Here is a 9,481-nt window from a genome sequence, read left to right as displayed (position 1 = left end):
ATTTCCACGAAAAGAAATATACTGTAGTTAAAAATTATATTTTCACAAGTAAATTCTATTTATAAATTTCAGTATTATTTCATATTATATATTAATATATGATGTATTTTACTTACTTTAATCATTATTATATCAAGAAAATCAAAATAATTGTGCTTAATATTATGATATAACATATTATATGATTAAAACAAATATAACTTACATCTTCTATATATATATAACTTATATATCTAAATAAAGAAAATATTTATAAAATAACAAACAAAAATGTATAAATTGAAATTAAAAACTTATCTTCTTATAAAATAATTGTTTTTTAAGATATATAATCAGCACATTAATATTTATAGTTTTTTATATAATTCCTTAATTAAACATTTAAATGTTGCGATTATAAAAAGAAGAAATATTCCAAATGAATTTAAACATATGCACACATTTACAATACATTATAGTAATAAGTGAAAAATTGATACATATATACATAATAAGATTTCTTGAAATATAATTAATTTGAAATGGATATTTCCATTCAAAGAATTCCATAGCAAAGAAATTAGTAAGAATGTAGCTCAAAATATAGTACAAAAATAATAATAGTTTCATATATTAATATAATATAATAGTTTCTCCATACAAAATATTACATTTCTTGATATACAAAATTTCATATAATTTTTTTTCTTTAATATATATAATATAATATAATATTATTATATCTCTTCTATATGCTGCAACTTTTAATTAAGATATATTTCTTTTTAATTGAATACTGAAAATAAATGAATATGAAATTCACTTATAAAGTATCATATTTTATGAAACATATATATATATATATATATATAATAACTTCAAAATATTATATTTTATAAACATATAATAGTTAAATAACAATATGTTAAAACGCACATAATAATAGATAAATTAGAGATTAAATTAATTAATAGATAGATTATATTTGGAAAAATTGATTAAATTGTTTGTATTTAAATAAATCACGTAAATAGATAAAAATGATAAGAATACTATGAATGTATTAATAATGATACTAGAATTTTCATATATAAAATTTGCTTTCTAGTGCTATTAACAGAAAGTTAATTCAACGTAAGTCAATATAGAAATAAAGCCACGCTAAGCCAAATAATGTAAATATTCTTTTTCAAGAAAATATTTAAAATATTAAAAATCGAATAAAATAGAATTCAACTGATGCAATAATGTGATATGTAATATACGATATAGCGTATTATTTTATTAAAATATGTAATAAATCATACTTCGCATGTACATGGAAATATTGAGTAGTAATTTTTTGAATTTTTTTATTGTTGATTAATTATTGCTTGTATTATAGTGATATAGGTATAAAACTGGTGAAGAAGAAAGATATTGTATGACAGAAGGAGCATTTAATAAAATTTTTTTTATATAGAAAATGGATATTGAATATGTGCATCAAAATATATATTCTCTCTTCATATTTTACATGCGTATATTTAAAAAAGACTATAGTTAAAAAAGAAAAACTTATTAATTTATATATATCTTCATAACATTTCATAACAATAGGCATTTCTTTTGATATAATAATAAGATGATAGTTTTATTGAGATATAAATACAAATATTTTATGATGAAATATAAATGAATTCTAAAATGAATAGTTGTAATTAATATTGATAAAAGTAAAAAATTATTTATTGACATTTCACAAAAAAATACATTATTGTCATCAAAAAACAATAGAAAATTTGTAAAAATATTTTTTGTTATTAGAATAATATAATAGCGAATCAAATTTTTGCATTAGAAAATTTTTTTATGCATGATATAATTTAAAAAAATATTATATATGTTTACAGAATAAATTAATTATTCGAAACATTATTCTATGAAATATTATTTCATCGAATATTAAGAATAAATTATTAAATAAGTAATACTTCTTAATATTGATATACATTATGTAATACATTATATAATATATTAAAATATCATTATAATTCCTTTCTAATTCTATATTTAAAAAATATAATATTTTTAAAAAAATAAATTATAAAAATATAATAATATAATATAATAATACATTTCTTACCATAAATATCATAAAAAATATTATTTTAATAAAAAAATATTATTTTAATAAATATTATATTTTAATAATAAATAATAATTTTATAATATAATATAATATAATAAATAATAATAATAAATAATAATTTAATAATAAATAAATAAATAAATAAATAAATTATATTGAATTACATATATTACATAGAAGGAAAGGAATAAATATAGAGTAGAAATATGAAATAAACATAGAATACAAATATGAAATATCTAATCTATACAAAAATCATGTTCTAATCTGTACAAAATATTGATAGTTTTGATAATGATGAAACTTCACATATTATGATAAAATCTTTTCTATAACAATTATTATTGATAATTATCTTTCTTTTATTTAATGAAAACTTTATGTTTTGATAATAATAAGGAATTTCTGCATGCGATTTTTATAAATAAAATTTACAATTTATTTTTATATTTTAAAAAAAAACAAAAAAGATAAATCATACTAGTAAATCATAGTTTTGATATTAACGAATTAATATAAACGATATTAAATTTAAACTATTCGTGTTTTAGAATATGATAAAATAAAAAAAAGTAAAATAGTAAATAGAAATATAATATTATGCAACTATGCTATTCCATGATTAGCCAATGTTTTTTAATATTTATTATTATTATTATTATATTTTTAATATTAATAATTTATTAATAAAGCACTAATAAAGTAAAGGAAAATGTTGGTTGAAATTAAATGTCTTCGGTTAATGAATATTTCCACATTTTTGGAACACCTATATAATTACAAATAAGATAGACTTAGATTTTTAAAATAACGAAGATTTTTGTTTTTTTAAATGTTATCAAAATGTTATTTTTCAAATGAAGCAATATATGGAATATTGAGTTATATTTTTTTACTACTTTATAATTATATTTTATAATTATATTTTTTTATTGAATTTATTTCGAAAATAGAAATACCAATTTTTTTTTAAAATTCAATTTTTAGTATTTTTTTTAAAATTCAGTTTTAATAATATAACTTTCAAGCTATTAGATTCTGATACTTGTAATGATTAAATTTTTTTCTAAATTTTCTCGAATTCATCGATTCTTATACATATATGTCTTCATTATATAATATAATATATAATAATTAATATAATAAAATAATATATATAATAATATAATATGTATATTAAAAAATATACATAATAATATATATATTAATATAATATATTAAAAAAATTTTAATTTCGATTAAAAATCGTTCTTTTCTTTTTCTGTCAAAGTATTTGCTTTTTCTAATAATAATGTTATTTTGTTATTTTTTGCTGATTGAATAATGTTATACTTCAAATAAAAAATGAATAGCATAAGATCATAATTAAGAAATATCTATTAATCTTTGCAAGTAAAAGTAATTGAAAAATTCTATCAAAAAAGTTTGTCACAAATTTGAATAGTATCATATTATCATATTAATAGTATCATACATGTATTTTTTAAATTAAAAATTAATAAGTCTATATATAAAATTATTAATATTATTATATTTGAGTGTTCTAAAACTCAAATGTTATAACTTAACTAGAAATCTTTATATCTTTATATTTCAAATAATTTTTTCTTTTGCTAATTTTTTGTTGATTTTGTTCACGAATTCATTATTCACAAAAAAAAATTGGCCAATTTTAAACTTATTACAGTATTTTGTGTTCTCGACAATGTACGAACAAATAAATTTAAATATTGTGAATAAATTAATTAGTTGCTATTTGAATAAAAAAATGCAATGGAATGAATTCGAAGTTAATTCGAATTATTAAAAACATACTGAAAAATGTTTAAATTTCATGTATCATAAAAGTTTAGAGTTTCAAAAACAGTTCAAAATCAAAATTTAATGATTTAAATAGAAGTTATTTAGTATCAAAATAACAATAATGAAAAATTAAATTCAATATAATAAAAACAATAAAAACAAATTAAATTCCATTTTTTTAATAGATTAAATTATAGTAATCAATATTGATGATTTTGCAATAAATGATAGATATAGATTAATTTAATAATAGTTTCATGTGTATTATTTTTCTATGATATTTTATCAATTTCATATTATGCGTTAATCTATTAATTCTTAATCTATTAAATCTATTAATCTATAAATTATATAAATTATATATATAATCTATAAATTAATTATAAATAAATTTTGAAAATTTATTTTTATTTTAAAATACTTAATATTAATACTATAAAAATTTTATATAAAAATTCTGATTAATAATTTTGAGATTGATGATGTACCATTTGTATTAATAATAATAAAAATCATTGTAGCTATTTTAGTACAGATAATTTCTTTTTATTTTAAAGATAACGTTTTGTCCTTTATAATGATACTAGAAAAAATACTGAAACTCTACTAAACTCCTTTTTAAAATTAAGATTGAAAATGAAAAATATTAAATAATGTATAATTCCAAAAATATTAATAATATCAAAGTGAAATTTGGTATCATAAATATATATCTTCAGTATATTTCAATCAAAAATAGTAAAATTAAAAAAATAGCAAAATTGTAAATAATAATTTTATTTTTCAGTAAGTGGAAGATTGATTTCTTCAAAGCAATATATAATAACTATGTCAACAATTAAAAAATATGAAAAAAATCTATACTAAATTTATAAATAAATATACCAATATATATTATACCAAATATATTATACCAAATGTTAATTATCTATATAAAAATTTTTTTATTTTGATATTTATGAAAGGAATTTTTTTTTGCTTTTGCAAATATCTCACTATGCAGCGACACATATCTAATATAAGTCTATATACTGTGGTTAATGATTAATATTAATCATAATATTAATAATAATATAAATTGGTTAATGTAATTTTTGTAACTCGTTAATAAAATTCAAACAAAAATTTTTGCAAAGGAAAAATTTTATTTGAATTATTTATTAAATTATCTGACTTTTCAAGTATCTTATATTGATTGGAAAGTTAATTCTAGGCCAAAATAAATGTGAAAGTTAACATATAAAAAAAAGCGATTGAGATTTTTTATTAATTTGTAAGGAATTTAATTTTATTTATATAACTCTATCTTTATAAAATAAAGTTTTATTCTATTTCCATATTGCTTTATATGATTCTAATGTAATTATTTAATAAATAAGTCTCAACAGATATTTTCGTGTTTTTTTTAATCAACTCTAAAATCGATTCTCTAGAAATATCCCACAAATATATTTCCATCCTGTATATCTTAATGATTCTAAAAAATATACATTTTGGAAACTATTATATTTATGTGAATCAAAATAATAATTTTTTATAATTTTATTTTTTCTATTATATCATAATATTATTATGCCATAATAAATGTATTTTTAAACTCATAGATTCTATTGTACGAAATCATTATAGTAATTAATTTTAATTTATAAATTTATTAAACAAATAAATACATACACAGAGATACATATATGGAGAGTCCGAAACAAAATAGTAGGATATAAAATATCAATTTTTACTATATTTACAAAAGAATTTTTTTTTAATAATTTTGTCAATTCCATATATTATTCTTCTCCTCGAATGTAAAATGAATTTAATTTAATGTAAAATTTTTAATATAAAATGAATTATTATCATAAAATTATTTTATCTATTATTTTAAAGTTATTTTATTTTTAAGCTATTGATAAAAAAGGAAAATTTTTAAAGATTCAAACTTCAAATATAAAACTAATAGTAGAAATATAGCAATTAAATAGAATAAAAAAAGCACGTATAATTTTTTGAGAAAAAAAAAGATACATATAATTTTTCGAACATTAACCTAAAATATTTCTTAATAAACTTTTATTTACAAATATTTAAAATAGAATAACTTCAATGATATCTTGGCAAAAAATAATTCCATGATGATAAATCAAATTTAATTCCAAGAGGAAGATAGTATTATATATATTATACAATTAATAAAAATATTGAAAATATTATTTTCTTTCGAATATTTTTCTAAATATAAGAAAAATTGATATTTTGTATTTATTTATCTTATAAAATTAAAATAATAAACAATTTTTACAGATTCAGATTCAAGTTACATATAAATATATAAAAATTTTTTATCAAGAATCATTCTATTTTTAAACAAAAACATATTTTCAAAAAAAAACTCTATTTCTATTTTTTTATAAGTTTTATATCTTCTTATTTTATCTCATTTATTTTTTATAAAAACAATTCAAATTTATATAAAAAAATTGCGATTGACATTTATTTATTAAACAAAGCACCTTATATAAATATATGTATATGTAAAATTTAAATACAATTTCTAGAAATACTCAAAAATTATAAAATATCTTATTGTATTATTTTATTATTGGATTAAACAAAAAAAAATCCAATCATGCAATTTTTTATGTCATTCTTTCTTAACATGATCTTTTTGTGCAAACCTAAAATATGAACAAAAATTATTAAATTAACATAATATTTGTTTGACTTTCTAATATCATTTTTATTTTCGTACTCTGTTTAGATTTTGATGAAAAATTTTCAAGGATGATTAATTTAATGATTTAAATAAATTATTATACAATTTTTGACAAATTAAATTATAATTAAATTATAATAATTTAAAGATTGATCATTTTTTTGTTATCCTTTAATTTATTCAAAATATAAATTTGATATATCTAGCAATTTGTGGTCGGCTGATCAATATACATACAAATTTCCACGAGAAGAGATATAGTTGTAGTTAAAAAAATATAATATAACATGTAATATAATAAAATATAACATAAATAAAATATAATAGTTGTAGTTAAAAATTATATTTTTACTACAACAAATGGTGAATTCTGTTATATCTAATATGTTATAAATTGCAATAATATTTCGTTATATTACATATTAATATTATATAATATATTTCATTTACTTTAATCATTATAATCATAATAATTATGATTATTATGACATTCATTTATTACATATCTAGAAACTATATATTTATAACAAACAAAAATGAGTTTGTTATGATGAATGAGAAAATTTAATTAAACATAAAAAACTTAGTTTTTAAAAGTAATTGTTTTCTAAAATAAATAATCAATATATATCGATGTTTGTAGCTTTTTTTAGTTCTTTAATTAAATATTATATATAAATATTATACATATAAATATATGTATATATATATACATATATGTACATATATCCAGCATATTGATAAGTAAAAAAAACTATATAATAAAATTTTAAAGTATCTGTTTATTATGGAACAGAAAAATTGGAACAAATTCTAGAAGAATGTAAATTATAATCTTAATTAAAATCAATCGCGATTTCGAAATGTAATGATTTTTTTCATATAAAAGATTACATATTTGCACAAAATTTTATTCTTTTTTAACGTATAGAATCATTTCTTTAATTATACTTTGCAACTTAATTAATTAAAGTATTTTTTTTTTAATTGAATAAATGAATAGAAACTTATATAAAATGTGTAAAATATATGATAGCATACAATATGCTAAAATATATTAATAATAACAAATACATTTGAGAAATTAATTAAATCATTTGTACTTAAATAAGAATTGTATTTAAATTCAAAAAAATGAACCATAAAAACACTAATAATGACATTAATAATCTATAGAATTTTTCATATGACTTGCTTTCCGATATTATTAATAAGAACAATTAACATAGAAAAAAAGCTAAAAATCAAATAATATAAATATAATCCTTTTTTAGTCATCTATGTCATCTATTTTGATATAGTTTTTAAAAACTATTTAACTTAGAAACCGAACAAAATAGAATTTAATAAATATAATTTTAATAGACAATAACGCAATACAGAATATTATTTGATCATAGAGTATTTTCCATTAATAAATTATACTTCGCATACATATGAAAACATATTGGATATTGATATCTAATAGTAATATATCTTATTATTTCTTCTACTGTTAATTAATTCGACGATAATAATTATCAGTTCGTTATACTGATAGGACATATGATAAAAAATATGCAAAGGGACATTCAAAAGAAACATTTAATTAGAAATAACTATATAAACATTATTGTTTAGAAGAAACATTTAGTTAGAAGTAATTATATGTATAGAAAGAGTAAAATATTCCTTTTAAATAATGGAAATATAAAAGAGCTTTGATTCTATTTCTGTTTAATGCAAAATTTATGTGCTTATTATATATAAATTATATACTTAATAATTATATACTTATTATATTTAATAAATAAATTTCAATCTATATTTTTGTATACTAACTTTGATAATTATCTAGAAAACAAATTTCCTTAATAATTTTGATTATTTTTAGATATGTTATAGAATAAGATTTTGAATTATTTTTTATGTATATTCGATTTTAATAAAATTAAGATATTCTTTTTTACAATTATAGAAAAATTTTACAATTCTATTACTATACATATTTTTCATTATATCATCTTTTTCAATAAAAGATGAACGGGAAAGTTGATATATTATGATATATTATGTTAAAAAAACGCATTAAGAGATTATTTTAATGCAAATCAGAAGAATATTGTCATAAATATTTAAAGAAGAAATGAAAAATAATCCATTAAAAATATATTCATAAAAATAACTATTTGTATTTTAATTTCTGAAAGATAAAATTTAATATATATTTTGTAATATATGCATTATTTAATTTTGTGATATTATTTGATCAATCGAAACAAAAAGATTATATATAGGAAGAATATTGTTCTGTCAGAGAATGAAAAATCATAAGAAAATTTCTGAAAAAATAGATGATTTTTTAAAGAGTATAATAAAACAAATAATTTAGCAATTAAATCATCAGAATACTAATAATAAAAAAAATTTTAAATAATAAATATTAATCTCTGTTAATTTTAAGAAAAATTTATTCCATAAATTATTAAAAAGTATTAATTTTAAATTGAAGTTGAAAAATGAAGACGAAACAATTTCTTGAAAGATAAAAAATTGTTATGGAGAAGAAGTTATTTATGACAATTAAGATGATTCAGAGAAAGCATCTATCTAAAATAACTACGCATATTGATAATTATATAGTTAATATAGTTTCGTAGAGGATATTTTGTGAACTTTTAAATCCAAAAATCAATTAATTATCAGAAATAAACTCAACAAAATTTAAAAAATGACTTACAAAAATGATTAAGAAAGAAAGAAAATTGAAGAAAATTTAGTTGTAATAAACAATGCTCTATATCATTATTGTAAAATTAAAAAAAATTCTTAACAATAGAAAAAAGACAATATTCAAAATATTAATATTAATATATATA

Source organism: Apis dorsata, unplaced genomic scaffold, assembly GCF_000469605.1.
Source record: "Apis dorsata unplaced genomic scaffold, Apis dorsata 1.3 scaffold_1078, whole genome shotgun sequence".
In the NCBI taxonomy this organism is placed as follows: Eukaryota; Metazoa; Arthropoda; class Insecta; order Hymenoptera; family Apidae; genus Apis; species Apis dorsata.
This window is presented reverse-complemented; position numbering follows the sequence as displayed.